We start from the raw sequence: 18,212 nt of genomic DNA, 5'->3' as shown, positions 1-18,212 counted from the left end.
ACTTTTGGGTAGCCGCACTCTGAATCCCAAGGCAGTCAGGCACCATTCGGGCATGCCTTCTCTAAGAATATATAATTTTGCCGATACATTGCACCAAGTCCCGGTATTACATAACCACACTGAAATCACCTGCTCATACCTGGGACCCCCCCCCCCCCCCCCCCCAGCTGCAGGAGAGTCGAAGAACGTTCAAATGGTTCGAAATGGCTCTGAGCACTATGGGACTCCACATCTGAGGTCATCAGTCCCCTAGAACTTTAGAACTACCGTAACCTAACTAACCTAAGGAGGACATCACACACACCCATTCCTGAGGCAGGATTTGAACCTGCGACCGCAGCGGACGCGCGGTTCCAGACTGAAGCGCCTAGAACCGCTCGACCACTACGTCGGGCTGTCGAAGAAGGCACTACCCAAAAAGTTCGCATAGTGTTGATGGTATCGCGGATGGTGCATGAGAAAAGTAAAACGATCTTGCAGCAACGTCCAGAAATCAAGAATACTCTTACCGCTTCCGTGGAACAAATAAGAGATCTAGAGGCCCTTTATCCAGTTCACCGCATTGGTCTTCGTTCGTGGGAAGTAAGTCTCAATTGGGAACAGAAGTGTCTTCGGTGTAATGGCGTGGGGAGCCGTACATAGAAGAAAGACAAGCATTTTGTGAATCAACTGCCCACCTCTGCAGAAGGTCCGAGCATCAGTCGAATGTTCGTTCGTATCAAGAAGGTGACAACGAGGGAATAACGACAAATATGTCGTATTTGTGGTCCAAGATGCTACTCGAGGAGGGTGGAAAAATGAATATGCGCAACGGAAAATACTGAACGTGGAAATGAAGATTTGTCCCAGTTTGACTACTCCCTGAAGCAGGTCTTAGGTTCTCTTAATGGTGATATTATCTCCTCCACCTTGCTCTATAACATATAAATTACAACAAAAATATAAATGAATGATCAAGGGAACTAGTAACTACAAAATGATAAATGCTGTTTCTACTTATACATTTATTGTAGCATAAAATCCCATTATGAATGTCGAATGGACGTAAAGAGATACCAATGATTTTCCTAACTTATACAACTGATCAGTTGCCCAAGTCTGCCCCTTTTTATGGGTACGCGATCTAATGTAGCTAACGCGAGATGACTTCGTACCAAATACTAGAAGACTCTATTTTCAAATGGTGTTCAAATGGTGTGCAACCTCACTGGAAATAAAATTTATGTGATCACAGCTGTTTAGCTTCATAGCCCTAATAAGCCGAAGCAGTTAGCAATATCACCGTATATACTGAGTCCGGTGCATCGGAGTGATGGTTCTGGTACACGTCTGCGACGACGGAAGAACTCCAGCCACAAAATAAAACAAATTCTCATTCAAACACTAGGAAGCAGAAGACGGTCCTCTTACTAGAATAATCTAATTCTGTCTTCTCCTCACTGTTCTACAGACGAGAAACGCGAACTCCCAGCCACAAGGATGGAGTTCAGATAATGTCTCAACGTGAGTGCAGGCAGAATAAGTGCTCTCAATCACTGAACGCTCCATACTCAACGACGACTCCCTACCGGGAGGCGAAGGCCAGAATCGTATAAGTCCGCAAAAGTACAGTGTCTAACCGTTCCAAAAACCTCCTGAGAGCAAAGACAGCAAGTCCGTCTTTACCAAACAAAGCTGATACTGAGCGATCGTCAAACATCGGTGCTCAAAACGGAAGACAACTTTCTCTCCACCGCTAGCTTCCCAGCAAAGCTCGGCTCCCCTCCCACGTAACTGCAGAAAGCGAATCATATTCTGGTAAGTACATAATATTCTCCTTCTCTACAGATTCTTCCGAACGCCAACAAAGCATATTTTAGTCTTTTGTCGTCCAGCACGGAATGTTGGCGAGGAAATACTTATCTTCGTCAATTAGAAATACGTTCAATGGTACGCTTCTCAGAGTAAATATCCTGGGAAGTAATCCAGCCTGCGTGATTTCCGCGGTACCGCATCCTCTTCCCTCTATGCTGCGTCCCAGATTTCCAGAGTTTCCGAAGTATTATCCGGCTGTCCTTCCGGCCCCGCTATAAACCCGCCGGCCGCCGCTGTGTTGTACTTCAGCGCTCAGGTGCCATGACCGTCCGTCTTGGCTACTTACCGTGTCAAGCGGGAGAAACACACCTGTGCACGCTTTTCCACCCAGGGCTTGAGTTACGCCCGCCGTTTCATTTCCACTGGCATTCCAACTGCTACTAGTATAGGCAATCATTCATTACGCTGTTTTAACAATAAAGACACTCTGTCACCTTTCATTCAATAAGCATTAACAACTATTTACGAGGTGTACGGGACAATGTCAGTCTTCTTTAAATATTCATATATACGATGTACATCCTATCAAATGATACCTAATTCCGGTTGTAAATCATGGCAAAGTATGTAGATGAGTGCTTGTAATGTGCGAAATTATAGCCAACTTACAATACCCCCATTTTATGAACTATTTTGAACTAGGATGGGGTAATTCTTACAGTATTACCTCATCCAGTACAAAATAATATAACTATCAATTTTCTGTACAAGCGAACTAATAAGAATACGAGGGCAGACCAACAACCGAATCATGATATGTTCTTCTACAGTTATTCTGCTTTCATTCATGGGCTTACTGCCATAAATTTATTTACCACACATTTATTATTTACTCTGTCTGGTTCTTATGTTTTTATTTCTGGAAATTTTTTTCGAGATATGACAATTGGAATATGCAATAACTTACTGAACAATCCATGTTATCAAAAGAAATTTAACGAACATTACAATTTTTTTATACTCTTTCAAAAGTATCAGTTCTCATCTTTCTTTAGACTTTAGGCCCATGTTCTCTGTCATTCATCCATCCCTAGGACATAGGTTCAGGCAAGAAATATTAAAGTGTCCTAATCTTCTCAAGGTGGTCCTCCAATAAGTTACATGTGCCTCATTTAGCCACTAATATGCAGAACAAGTAGTTACATCAAATATTCTAGAGGTTATCTGTTGGTCATTATCCAATTTTATAAAATTCTGTGAAATATCCTGCATAAGTTTTATACATGGTCATATTTATGCTCTTGGCATACATTAAAAAAAAAAAAAAAAGAAATCATTTCACAAAGTGATTGTCAAAGTCTAGTGTTTCCCTAACGTGTATACTCTTCAAACATTTCACAAATCTTATGTCCTAAAGTGTTCTTTGACAGGCAGCATTTACATTTACTGCGGCATCTGATTTTTGTAATAAGAGTTCAGATCGACCACAAATTTAACTAATGTTCTTGTTCACAGTGTTTAAAAATGTAATACATTAATACTTCAAAACTCATAGCATCATTATAAAAAAATGACATAAATAAATACAGAAATAATTAAAAACGTTGAAGCGTATGGCATCATTATGAAAGAGAATGACGAACAATAATTTTACATGAATAAATACACAAATATTTTCTTAAGACTACCCTGTAAAATAAGTACAAGAAGTTTACAAAAATAATAAATATGTTGTAAACTGTGAGTTTGTGAGTGTAACTCTTCACTATTTATTAAATTACACAGCTTTTGTTTTATGAAGAGCCACACACTGATTCGGATATCACAATACACTTTCATCCTCATTTGTGTATGGGGATGGAAACTATAGTTTTTTTTTAATGTTTAGGAAGCGATGATTGGTTCGAAACATCCTGGCAGATTAAAACTGAGTGCCGGATAGAGACTCGAACTCGGGACCTTTTGCCTTTCACGGGCAAGTGCTCTAACAACTGAGCTACCCAGGCACGACTCACGCCCCGTCCTCACAGCTTTACTTCTGCCAGTACCTCGTCTCCTACCTTCCAAACTTTACAGAAGTTCTCCTGCGAACCTTCCAGAACTAGCACTCCTGAAAGAAAGGATATTGCGGAGACATGGCTTAGCCACAGCCTGCGGGATGTTTCCAGAATGAGATTTTAACTCTGCAGCGGTGTGTCCGCTGATATGAAACTTCCTGGCAGATCAAAACTGTGTGCCGGATAGAGACTCGAGGACGGGGCGTGAGTCGTGGTTGGGTAGCTCAGTTGGTAGAGCACTTGCCCACGAAAGGCAAAAGGTCCTGAGTTCGAGTCTCGTTCCGGCACACAGTTTTAGTCTGCCAGGAAGTTTCATGTCAGCGCACACTCCGCTGCAGAGTGAAAATCTAATTCTGGAGATGATTGGTTCATCAACTGTTTGAGATCAGTCATGGTGGCTTTTCAAGTCCGTCTCTGGACTCTCAGCCCATTGTTGATCCTGTCAAGTTACAAGTCTCTTGCAGAGCTGATGATGTGGAAGATCCTTTATACAGCAAGGTAAGTGGGTGTATGTTTTGAAACAGCCAAGTTTTCGTCAAATTTGCACACAGTATGAGGGAGGTACAATCAGGTAGGATCTTTATAGGTCTCCTAAAATTCTTCTGCGTTGGCTTAGAGAAGTGTAATGGTATCTAGTCTTCAGTTCTATGTGTTTCTTCTTTTTACTATGTTTGTGTTCCTACTCTTCTGTTCTTCATGTCACTTCTTTCTCTTGATATAAATATTGTATTTTGGATAAGGATATTGGTAATTGTGGACAGGTAGGTTATCTGTTTGGTGACATTATACATGGAACTTGAGTCATTGTGTGTGACTCAGACTCCTCAGAAGTCAGTGCCAGGTGACTGACTGCTGCAAATAGAGTTCACAGTTCCATACAGCATTAACAGTTGCTGTAGGCTTAACTGACAGTATCATCCCATCTCCATCGTGTAACACAACAGTGGAAAGTCATTAGTACCCGTTTCAACGCCCATCTTGATCCGCCCAGTAGGGCTGCTGTGGATGGTCGTTTGCTACCTGCTCTGTTGTCGCTGGCCACCCGGCAGCGGCATTTGAATAGGCCTGCTGTTTGCTCTCGTCCACGACATGGTTTTGGCTTACCCTCGACATCCCTTGCTTCCGCCTTTCTCTGCAGCTGTGCCGTTAGCCTCCCGTTCCATCTCCACATCTCGTTGTTGCTTCCAGTGTGTCCTGCGAAGCTTTTTTGTAAATCCTGTACCTACTAATACATACAATTAATTTTCGATTAACACAAATGCTATTCAGTACATAGCAAAAAATCACTGACATAGTTCCGTTATTATATGCAGGGTGGTCCATTGATCGTGACTGGGCCAAATATCTCACGAAATAAGCGTCAAACGAAAAAACTGCAAAGAACGAAACTTGTCTAGCTTGAAGGGCGAAACCAGATGGCGCTATGGTTGGCCCGCTAGATGATGCTGCCTTAGGTCAAACGGATACCAATTGCGTTTTTTTAAATACGAACCCCCATTTCTTATCACATATTCGTGTAGTACGTAAGGAAATATGAAAGTTTTAGTTGGACCACTTTCATCGCTTTTTTATAGATGGTGCTGCAATAGTCACAAACATATGGCTCACAATTTTAGACGAACAGTTGGTAACAGGTAGGTTTTTTAAATTAAAATACAGAACGTAGGTACGTTCGAACATTTGTTCCAATATGATACATGTACCTTTGTGAACTTATCATTTCTGAGAACGCATATTGTTACAGCGTGATTACCTGTAAATACCACATTAATGCAATAAATGCTCAAAATGATGTCCGTCAACCTCAATGTATTTGGCAATACGTGTAAGGACATTCCTCTCAACAGTGAGTAGTTCGCCTTCCGTATTGTTCGCACATGCATTGACAATGCGCTGACGCATGTTGTCAGGCGTTGTCGGTGGATCACGATAGCAAATATCCTTCAACTTTCCCCACAGAAAGAAATCTGGAGACCTTAGATCCGGTGAACGTGCGGGACATGTTATGGTGCTTCGACGGCCAATCCTCCTGCCATGATATATGCTATTCAATAACTCTGAGCTATGTGCCGGACATCCATTATGTTGGAAGTACATCGCCATTCTGCCTTGCAGTGAAACATCTTGTAGTAACATCGGTAGAACATTACGTAGGAAATCAGCATACACTGCACCATTTAGATTGCCATCGATTATATGGGGGCCAATTATCCTCCTCCCATAATGGCGCACCATACATTAACCCGCCAAGGTCACTGATGTTCCGCTTGTCGCAGCCATCGTGGATTTTCCGTTGCCCAATAGTGCATAATATGCCGGTTTACGTTACTGCTGTTGGTGAATAGAACGCATGCAAAAAATCTGTCATGGTCCCGTAATTTCTCTTGTGCCCAGTGGCAGAACTGCACATGACGTTCAAAGTCGTCGTCATGCAGTTCGCGGTGCATAGAAATATGGTACGGGTGCAATCGATGTTGATGTAGCATTCTCAACACCGACGTTTCGGAGATTCCCGCTTCTCGCGCAATTTGTCTGCTACTGATGTGCGGATTAGCTGCGTGGTAGACGTTTCACATGTGGCTGAACACTTCTTGTTCCTTAAATAACGTAACTAACCAGGGAACGGTCCAGACACTTGGATGATGTCGTCCAGGATACCGAGCAGCATACATAGCACACGCCCGTTGGGCAATTTGATCACAATAGCCATACATCAACATGATATCGATCTTTTCCGCAATTGGTTCAAATGGTTCAAATGGCTCTGAGCACTATAGGACTTAACTTCTGAGGTTACCATTCCCCTAGAACTTAGAACCTAACTAACCTAAGGACATCACACACATTCATGCCCGAGGCAGGATTCGAACCTGCGACCGTAGCGGTCGCGCGGTTCCAGACGGTAGCGCCTAGAACCGCTCGGCCAACCCGGACGGCCGCAATTGGTAAACAGTCGATTTTAACACGGGTAATGTATCACGAAGCAAATACCGTCCGCACTGGCGGGATGTTACGTGATACCACGTACTTACAGGTTTGTGACTATTACAGCGCCATCTATCACTAAGCGAAAAAAGTGGTCCAACTAAAACATTCATATTTTGTTTGGTACTACACGAATATGTAAATAAATGGGGGTTCCTATTTTAAAAAAAACGCAGTTGATATCCGTTTGACTTACGGCAGCGCCTCTAGCGGGCCAACCATAGCGCCATCTGGTTTCCCCCTTCAAGCTAGATAAGTTTCGTACTTTGTAGTTTTTTCGTTGGACGCTTATTTCGTGAGATATTTGGCCCAGTCACGATCAATGGACCACCCCGTGCACATCACACTTCATTGTCCGATGGAACCAAGAACACCACGTCATCCACGTAAGCACACGAGATGAAAGCAAGCTCCCTCATTTTCATCCCTGTCAACCGGCTCCTCAGACCGCGTAACAAAGGGTCAAGGGCGATGGCCGAAAGGAGTATCGACAGGGGATCCCTGGCGGACAAACCGCATGATAGTAATAGGGCCTGCCACATGGCTATTGACCAGCACTCACGACGTAGCACCTCGGAGTAGTCGCAAGACGATGTGTATAAATGCGTGGGGGAAGGTCATCCGTCGGAATACGTTTTCTAGAAAGCCATGAATCACTCTATCAAAAGTGTCGTGGCTGCGGCAGGTCCTAGCCATGGCTAAGATGTCACGGTAATCGCTGAGTGTCGTTTGAATGTTACTGTCACCACCAAAGCACGTTTGATCCGTAGAGTTCACTTCAAAGCTGATGTGCCGAAGGCCAGCGGCAAGAATCCGGGTGAAGTAACAATTTAACATGGTCAACTGCCGTAATGTCCAACTCTCCAACCTCCCGACGGCTTGGGGACCGGGATAAGCAAGTCTTCTATGAATACCAGTGGGAGGGGAAGGTTCTTCATACATCGCAGCCCAACGTGAAGCCATGATGTCGTGAAATGGCTGTATAACTACAGCGGAAAACCCTCGGGACCTGGAACTTTGTTCACTGCACCCTAATGAAGAATATCAGCGAGGTCATCAGCCGTAATCGTGGCTCTGAGAATCTCCGCAGCAGCCCCATCATGGATTCCTGTCAACAAACGGAGGACGTCAGTCATTACCTCAATGTTCTGGTCCTCTGCTTCATAGAACTGTTTGTAGTGGTACACAAAGTCATGTGCGATATCAGTCTGGGACGTCAAATGGCGACTATCTGGTATGTCGAGGGCATTGACCAACTTTCTCCAACACCGCTGCTTCTCTCGGGTAACATGATGCATGGACGGCGGTTGTTGTCGTTGAAATGAGGGGGCATGGCCTGAGAGTTCACAGAGAATTTTAAAATAGTATTCCATGGTACGTCGCTGCCACAGCACTTTGTCGCGACCGACTATAATTCGTCATCGAATGAGGTAAAGCGGGCCTGGTGCAGTCGAGCCTCCACTGAAGAGTTGAAGGATATGCTGGAAGGCGTCGCACACATTTGCTCCACGTAGTCTCTACAATCTGCCTGCGTTCCAGATCCTTGAGATGGGCTTCATATAGCTTCCGCAGGCCCCGACAGCACTACAAGTTCTACCTCTGGAGCGAAACAGTGCAAATGTAGGCGATATGGTCAGAGAAGGCGGTAGGCCACAACACAGCGTCCAGCGTGGCAATTTCGATTCCCTGGGAAACACAGACGCGGTCAAGACGACTTACTGAATGGTGACATACGTATATCCAGGTCGATCACCATGCATGCGGTCTCAGGTATTGGTGAGGTTCAGTTCATGCACGACAGCTTTAGTTCCTGGCACGTGATGAAATGTTGCTGTTGGCCAAGAATAATATGGTCATAGGGTCCACAAAAAAAGGAACGACCTCTTCTGAATAGAATCGCGACCATTCCCGTCGTGTGGAAGTGCCCGAGGGAGTGTAAGCATTGATGATTCGGACACCATGGGAAGTCACAGCAAGAGCCCTAGACAACAGTGGGTAAACCACGTCTACCTCAATGCCTTTCTTTAAAAGGATAGCCGTCCCACTGCCACTGTCAGCATACGGCTTAAGGTAAGAAACATAACCACAGATAGCAGGAAACGTTGCTAGGCGAACTTCCTGCAGAAGGGCAATGTCGAGGTCCTACGCCCTCAACATTTCGCGGAGAAATTGTAGTTTGACAGAGGTGCCAATGCTGTTGACATTTGGAGCCAATCCTGCAAGCTTGTCGCAGAGCTGGAACTACTGGGACACACATGAATTCACGAAGAGCAGCAATGAACAGGGAATGTTGTCCTAGCAGGCAGCACATCCCTATCTAGTAACCCTGTTGATTAACAGTCGTGGTTTGGAGCAGCAGCATTCTCTGCTGTTATAACAATGGATGTTTCGTCATCTACATCATGAGACCACGCAAAGATGCGTAGGTAGGGTGCATCTAATTTAGTTGCACAAGTGATCGTTACTGTTCGAAGACGCCTGGGGCTCCAGATGGTCAGGCACAAAAGCATCGGTAGGCACAACAATGGAGTCAAGGGTCATCCCCACACCAGAGACTGCTCACCACTGCACAATAATGGAGGAGGGGGCAAGAGCGTCAGTCCGTCCGCAACAGCCTGAGGCATTACTGGGGGCGACAATGCGTCAGTATTAAGAGCTAGTGGTGATCGCGGTCAGGGCTCGTTATTCAGAACTTCGAGAAACGTCAGAGGGAGCGTCGACGGAGCGGTCGTGGTCTGCTGGTCCCCAGGTGTTAACTGTGCGATTCTGCGTTACAGACAGCTAGAACGGTGGTGTCCTTCTTGGCTACATCCAGAGCACGTCTTCGACTGGCCATTATAAATTATAACTGCATGGCAGCCACCAATATATAAATAGGACGGCACCTGTTTGATTAGCTCTATGCGGAGCTGTCGTAAGCCATCGAGAACAGGATATGTGGTGAATTGCACTCACTTGTCAGCTGTGTGACTAATCACCTTTCCGTGTAGGGGTTGAATGCTGATGCCACCATCTCTGAAGGCACCTCCAAAGGGAGTTCAAAAACACGGACTGCCCGCAGTCCAAGTCCCTCATATTCCATAGTTATGCCACTGATGTGTCCATCAGAATGACGGAACTTAAGTCCACTTAGAGTTGCACGAAGAATTTTGTCACATACGTCTTCGTTAATCAGTTTCACGTATATCACAATGGTCACTATAGACAGGTTGATGCCAACAAGATCGTTGCAATCAATCTTGGCTTCTTCTCTGATAAACAGTTTGATCTGAAGTGCTTTTGGTCGGGTTTACTCAGGTGAAAAACTAACCTTCAGTGCCGATTTTCTGTGGACATAAGCCACTCTCTTTTTAAGGAAATATAGCGCGAAAGGCGGCAAAATCACGTAAACAACTCCGTGAGGACGTAAAAAGACGTCCGTGCTGCTAGCCTGCCGAAGGGCGACTGCCGACTGAGCTACACAAGCAAGAGTCGCAACCCTTCCTTACAGCTGTAATTCTGCCAGTACCTCGTCTCCTACCTTCCGAACTTCACAGTTGCTCTCCCGCAAAAGGCTAAGGTCCCGTGTTCGAGCCTTGGTCAGGCATACAGTTTCAAACTGCCAGAAAGTTTCATATCAGCACACATTCGGATGCAGAGTGAAAATTTCATTCCGGATTAATTTTTATCACCTGTCAGGTCCAAGTTTATAACATGTCTTAAAATTTTGACTATCATATGACTGAAGAGTGGTGGTTTGTATCCATTGACAGCCCATCCTGCACCCGCATGAGACGAGTGGGATGAAATAACCACACAGAAAAAAACAGTGTAGGCTGTCACGAGCACTAGAGACTCGTACCGTTTTTATTTATTTTTATTCCTTTTATTGATGACTCCTTTTATACAAAGCATTTAGTTAATGTTTAATATCTTTCAATCCAGATTTTCTTGACTGCGCTGTAAAACATCTATGTGTTATGTTGGTGGCATGTTTAACCTTGTGTATATAATGTTTGCACGTGTTACCCACTTCAAACTGACCAAACGTTTTAAACTGCAATACTGGATTTTTAATACATGTGTAGTCTATGGCCGGCCGTGGTGGCCGAGCTGTTCTAGGCGCTACAGTCTGGAACCGCGCGACCGCTACGGTCGCAGGTTCGAATCCTGCCTCGGGCATGAATGTGTGTGATGTCCTTAGGTTAGTTTTGTTTAAGTAGTTCTAAGTTCTAGGGCACTGATGACCTCAGAAGTGAAGTCCCATAATGCTCAGAGTCATTTGAACCATTTATTGCAGTCTATGACGAACATGAAGTCTGTCAGAGAATGTCACGAGACTATGAACCAACAGCAAATACAGTAAAGTAAACGTAATTCATCTAGTTTTACTGACGGCGTGGTATTGATGTCCTGCAAAGCTGGAAGGTAAAAGAGTATGCAACAGGAGACAATGTGAGCGTTCCATAAACATGAAAGTCATGAGTATTCATCCAGCGTACCGGAACGGAGGCACTAAAAGAGAGCGAGTGACTTTACTTTCAGTGCCGGAGACGGCCGCCGCTGGATGAGCGCACGGCAGCGGAGATAGGCATCGCAGACTGGCGCCACTTGCCGGATTCCCGGCGAGGCGAGTTACGGCGGCCTACCGGAGATCACGCGCCATTAATTTGGCGCAAGCTGGGCGCCGTTCTTGGCGGCGACGCCCCGCCGTCCTGCCGCTGAGGTACGCCACGTCGCCCCCACCGCCACCGCCGCCTGCACGCGTCGGCAGCTCCGCTCCTCAGCCCCCCAGCACCGGCGGCCGAGATGGACGGCGTAATAAGCGCGCAGCCCCCCACCGCCAAGCACCGCAGGGCGCGCGAAGACTTCACGGCCCGCCGGGATGGGAACAGGTGAAGACTCCCGAAACGCGCGCCTTCACCCACGTTGCACCGGCAGCCCCACTCGATGTACGCACCCCAGAGAAAAATGCTGATCTACCAAATGAGTACGTCAGTAAAAGGGAGAAGATATTAGGTGATGCGAGCAGTGAGTGTACCATCTCTTGTCGAGTTTGCTCGGATTGCCCTTAAGATCGAGCCGTACAACAGTACACCTGTTTGATAAGTCTCCAATCGTTTCAGAATTAATCCGTGCATACATATGGAAGCACGTAGCACGTAAGTGGCGTAATTGGTTTAAAGCAGTCGGTATGCGTGGACTGGGGGACGTTTTCGTGAGGGTGTAAGCTTACGAGGGGTGGAGAAGTTTGTAGATGGCATAATTATGATATTCGATGGATCTGACACGGATGTTTCTAGGTTAACAACGGAATTTAATGCTTTACATCCCAATATGTCCTTTACGCATGAAGTTATCAACCATGACGGACGTCTTCATCATTTAGATTTACAATTGCAGTTCGATAAAAATACTATTAATTTTGATATTTTTAGAAAGCCCATAACTAATTATTTAAGAACCCATGCTTCATCATGTCATCCGTGTCAGCACGAACAAAGTTTCTTTATAGCAATGATGACCGCAGTGTCTTTCTCAGCATATTATCTTTAAACGGAGAGCATGATAATTTAAAGTTTGTTGCATGCAATCGAATCTTTTGTGATCACCACAGAAATATACATGGCATCCGTTTGTGGGTAAAATATCGTAAAGTACCTAAGTTATTCCAAAACCTTGACATCCGTGTAGATTTTTCATCTCATAACGAAGCATAAAGAGCGGCCTACTAAAGATTAGTATACCTCCTTTAGGTTTACAAATTGGAACGCAATGCCTGCCATAAATTCTATATTGGTCAAGCTGCAAGAATTGTTACCACGAGATTTACCGAGCATTTGTTAGCCACAAAAGTTCAAAAAAAGTAGCGCTGTACATTTCCTGAACACCTGAAGAACGCAGTGCTCCAGCCACGCACGCTTTATCTTTTCTGCATCTTAATTGTGCTCGGAAAGCCAAAAATCTTTATTTATTGGAAGAGCTGGATATCCTTAAGCGTATTCTGCGATCTATGAATAACTGCCGAGTTTCAGCTCCTTAGTAAGAACATAGACTATTATGATTCAATAGTACCAGTTTTTTTTAACTTTTAGATTAGTTTCGTTATGCTCTTCTTATAATTTTAAAGTCGAGTCGGGATTTATTGTTTTACTGTTTTAGGAATTTCTTTTAACCCCGGTTATTAGGATGGCGCCCGTCTTTGGTGGTTATCTTACGGTTTTATTTAGTTACTACTGATGTTACTACTTTATCTGTTATCAGTCCTTTAGAGGTTACTTTATGAGTGACTATGGCCTAATTAATTGTAACCATTTAACTTCGCTATAGTGAATCAACTAATTTTAGATCTTTTGTACCCATTAAATATCCTGATCATCACATAACTGCTTTGTGCGCCAGTTCAAAATGGTTCAAATGGCTCTGAGCACTATGGGACTTAACAGCTGTGGTCATCAGTCCCCTAGAACGTAGAACAACTTAAGCCTAACTAACCTAAGGACATCACACACATCCATGCCCGCTGCAGGATTCGAACCTGCGACCGTAGCGGTCGCGCGGTTCCAGAATGGTTTAATAGTGACTTGGTTAAGTGAAAGGTGCACTCAGACACTTTTTTGAACAGGCCTAGAGGAGAGGAAGTAGAGTAGCGAATACAAAGTATGGTGTGTTACGTAGAAAAACACTTACACCTTTTGCTATCTTCATATCAAAGAAAGTTAAAAACAGGTAATCATGCTGGTTAATAACCCACTAGCAGCTGAACAACATTTGTTTGATACATTCTTCTATTTTACTTCTGGAGAAAAAGTATTTTCGCATGGTCAAGATAAATGGGACGCCCTGTAGATAGGGAGGAGAAGTTACGTGTGACAGGAAATTTCATACTTGCTGTCTCGGGACACTTCGTCCAACAGCAATACAGGCCTGTTCGGTGGGTTGCTGAAGCCCAGTCCTGCAGGAAGCTACCTCGGGAGAATCACATATAAACACATACATTAACACCGGCTTGTTTTCGTGTAAAACTCCAGCAGACGCCACAGGTAGCGTTTGTGTCGCCGCTAGAAGCATGACTGGATCAGTGGTACTTGCTTCAACTGTCCCCAGGTAGGCCGAGCAGTATTCGACAACCTGAGCCGTAATTAAGAGGCCGCCAGTTACGGACCCATTACACCCAGCCACAGCACTAGTCTAAGGGACAAACCATAGCAGCCACAACTAGCATCCAGTCATCGCAGCGCAGTGCACGTTGTATGTGAATCATTTCATTTTATGTGAGTTGGAATAGTGCGTTTCTTTTATAACTACCAGTGAATCTTGTCTTGAGGTGTGAATTCGTGGAAGGTCATTGCAGGCAAAGGCAATGATGTTTTAAAAACTGTAACCGTTCCTAGTTGTCAGCGCATTCCTCAGATTTTTTATGGCGTTTAGCCAGGGTGCTAATCCGACAGGCTATTTTCAGTATGGCCGCAGCCATTGCAGACATGAGCACCCAAACTTGCAGAAGCCACAAAAATTACTGCTGGGCCATATGGCCGTTATCACCACAACTCTGAACGTGTCTTATCATCTCTCATGGACTGAGTCCTCGGTCAAACGTTTCCCGCCCGCAACGCTGCCATCTCCCGCTTTTGAAAACGGAATGGAACTACTTATCGCGCCTTGAGCTACATTTCATCGCAATTTGAATCATCGATGAGCTTTTTTGTCAGCTTACAACGGTGCCGAATCGGAAGATTATTTTGACTCCGAGATCTATGTGGTCCCTACTGGCCAAACGTATTACGAGTGGATAGCCGAGTTGAAAGATTTTGATAAGGTCTGTGTATTGGTCCTTGGTGCGTGACGTGATCCTGGTACATCTACCAGACGAGGGACTTTGGAGCGACTTAATGAAACTGAACGACTCATCTTTGGCAGCATGTCTGTCACTCATTCGCACATTTGAAAAAACCATGAGGTCATTGTCAGCCTCATTTGTCCCCCCTTCCCGCACGTCAGCTCCCCAGGAAACTGGCCTACTCTCGTCGTTCATGGAACACGTTGCTACTGGTCACAGCAGCCCAAGCTCAAGAGACTTCTAGAGGATGTTCTTCAAGAAAGCTACATTCTTGCCCTAGTTATTTCATTACTCATCATCGAGGGCAGTGTTCCTTCAGTATGTCATGGTGTATGTTGTGGAGCAAGCTACGGCACAAAGCAGAGGTGTACCGCTCTGCTACCGATATGCATGTACACAGTGCACATCTTCAGAACTCAGCCTCCGATAGTGCTCCAAATTCATGCATTACTGCCCTCTTCCACCCACACATTGACTCTGGACGTGTTGATCAACGAGACACCTGTCAATTTCCAGAAAGATACAGACTCCTCGGCAACGACCTTCAACATGGTAGCTTTTATCGCCACCATTTTTGCCATTTCCAAAGCAATTTCGTAGTTACACCAACAATGATGTCGCAGTGATAGGCTTATTTAGCCACACAGTCTACTGAAAGGGGTCATCTATAAGAGACAAGTTATCGGTAGTTCAAAGAAAAGGAGACCAAAAGTTAAATGTTTTAACAAGATGAGGCCTTGAAGTGTACAATTCTACCAATCAGATAAGGGCCTCCTTACCAACTCCGGATCTCCACAATCCTGCATTTTCGATGATCAGATGACTTTTGTTGCCAACTATGTGGCAGACATAACATTGCGACCGTCAGTAGTTCTTAAACTTTGCAACGCATGGAATATTCCATTCGCCTCAAGAGACAAGTTGCGACTAAAACTTCCATGGCTACAGGACCAAGGGATTCTCACGCCAGTGACCAACAGTTTGTGAGATAGCATCATCGTTTAGATTGAAAAACCAGACAAGTATATATTGATTTTCGGTCGACCATGAACGCCCAGGCAATAGTGCACACCTACCCTATCCGAAATTGGAACACATTTTGTCTGAGCTGGTGGACAGTACTATTTTTGTGAATACTTACGTCCATGAGTCTTACCTACAGTTACCTTCGGGTTCAGCATCCAGACACACTCTGGTGACCAACACTCTATTTGGGATATCTCAGAACAATTGTTTGCCATCTGAGAATTCAAGTGAACCAGCCATATTCGACATTCCCTGAACAGTTGACCCACGAAGTCCCAGAAACAGCAAACTATTTGAATGAATTATAGTCATGGAACGAAATTCAAGGGACGTATCAGGAAATTCGTAGATGCTCTTCCCGTTGTTGATGAAAGCAATTCTCAGATGCAATATCTAGGCCATATGTTCAGCACTTCAGACATCCATCCAACACCTGAAGCTATACAAAAGTTGCTGGCACGCACAAACGCTAAACAATTAAAGTTGGTCCTGGAGATACTTAATTATTACTAAAAGATTATATCAGACTTCGCCACCATCACAGGGCATTTGCACCACCTTCTATGCAAAGATATCAGGTGACATTGATCACCCACCTGCCAGAAAACGTTCCGGATCTAAAGCAGTGTCTCTTCCGTCACCCATATCCGATAGCACATGATCCACAAAAACTGCTCAGAGTCCTGGCTAGCACATCGGATCAAGGGTTGGTAGCAGTTCTTTCCATTCAAGTGAATTGGCTGGCGCCAAGGAAGTCCAGCTAGACTGAGAAAGATGCGCTCGCTTCAGTTGTCGCCAGCACACTGGTCGGCAAAGATGTAGCAAGAAGAACGATAGTAGGTGTCGGATCAAGCACGCCTATCAAGACAGAGGCCAAAGACAGACTTGCAAGCAACATGCAGACAACGCCCCCTCAGCAGCATCTATATAGGCCGCTGACCGTAGGGTCTCACTGACACACTCATCCCAGTTGATGTCTGTCAGCATACTCGCCGAGCGGGCTCAGTGTACATTGCAGGTTACAACGGTACATAGCGACCAGCACTATTACTCATGAACTTGTACCACGAACATGGACTCTATTCAAGTTAAGTAGCAGCTTGATTTAAATAAAGAACCGTATTAATTGAGTGTGCCTTTGTGTTGTAGAAAGAGGATACCAGCCACCCATGACAACATCCTCTCCCTTGCTTCCTTGCGGTACCAGATTCTACACTGTGACGAGGATGAGTTACTACAGTGGCGAACGAGGATAATTCAGTAGCGATCGCAGTTAATCAACTTGACCGAAGATTTTGCTTGCTTCTCTTGTATTTTAGCTTGCAGGGGTGCTCATGCTCAAGTGTTTATATTTCCTAATTTGTTGTTCTATTCTTACCTGTATTCCAGGAGGGGAGCCGCAGAAATAATCAAATATCTCTTTTCAGAGGAACTGCTTGCTTTTTGATATAACGTATTTGTGTGAATCATGCATTCCCCGTCCCCTCCACCCCGTGCCCCCGCGCCACAGCCACAGACAGCCAATGTGATGGATCTAACACAAGCTTTTCAGCTGCAGAACAAAGAAATTACAACTTTACTGACGACGGTACAACAACTACTCGCTGCACAAGCTGCGACGCCCACACAAACTACCAACCAACCAGCCCAACAAGTGCCGCCTCCCAGTGCACCAACAGTCCAGCAGTTTAAGTACACAAAAGAGAAATGTACTGAACACCTGACTCAGTTCCAAGCACATTGTCAAGTTCGTGGTGTTGAAGGTACTGTAAAGTTACACTTCCTTTCAATTGCGGAATTCCAAGTGTTCATGTTAATAGCAAAACTGTCCCCAACAGCGTCTCCCAACGAACACAGATATGACCAAATAATCGCTGCTTTAACTCAAAATTATGACCAGCAAGTCCAAGTAGCTGCAGCTAGACATCAGTTCTTTCGCTTGCAGAAAAAGCCGGAGCAGACGTACCGCCAGTGGTATACAGAATTAATGGGCATGACTAGGAAGTGTAAATTTAGGTGTGGTTGTGGCGCTTCAGTCCGGAACCAAGTGGCTGTTACGGTCGCGGTTTCGAATCCGGCCACGGGCATGGATGTGTGTGATGTCCTTAGGTTAGTTACGTTTACGTAGTTCTAAGTTCTAGGGGACCTCAGATGTTAAGTCCCATAGTGCTTAGAGCCATTTGAACCACTTGCTGTTGTGGCAACTTTTATAGTAGTTTAACGCTATGGGATGCAATAACATTCAGTGACCTGGATAGCGGAATACGGTAACAGATCTTAAGGTACTCGAATCCATCACTTCCGGTAATAGATCTTAAAGTACTCTAATCCATCACTTCCCCAAGTATTGCAAATGTTAGATAAATATGATTCGGGTGCCGTATCGGCCGATCTGTTTGACCATGCCCCTATTTGTCGGGTCGAGTCGCCCCTTGCTGGCTACCGCCCCAAGCAGCCACAAAAAGGAGCTGTCCGAAATAATACACTCCTGGAAATTGAAATAAGAACACCGTGAATTCATTGTCCCAGGA

This window comes from Schistocerca serialis, chromosome 2 (assembly GCF_023864345.2).
Source record: "Schistocerca serialis cubense isolate TAMUIC-IGC-003099 chromosome 2, iqSchSeri2.2, whole genome shotgun sequence".
Taxonomy (NCBI): domain Eukaryota; kingdom Metazoa; phylum Arthropoda; class Insecta; order Orthoptera; family Acrididae; genus Schistocerca; species Schistocerca serialis.
Note: the sequence above shows the minus strand (reverse complement) of the source record.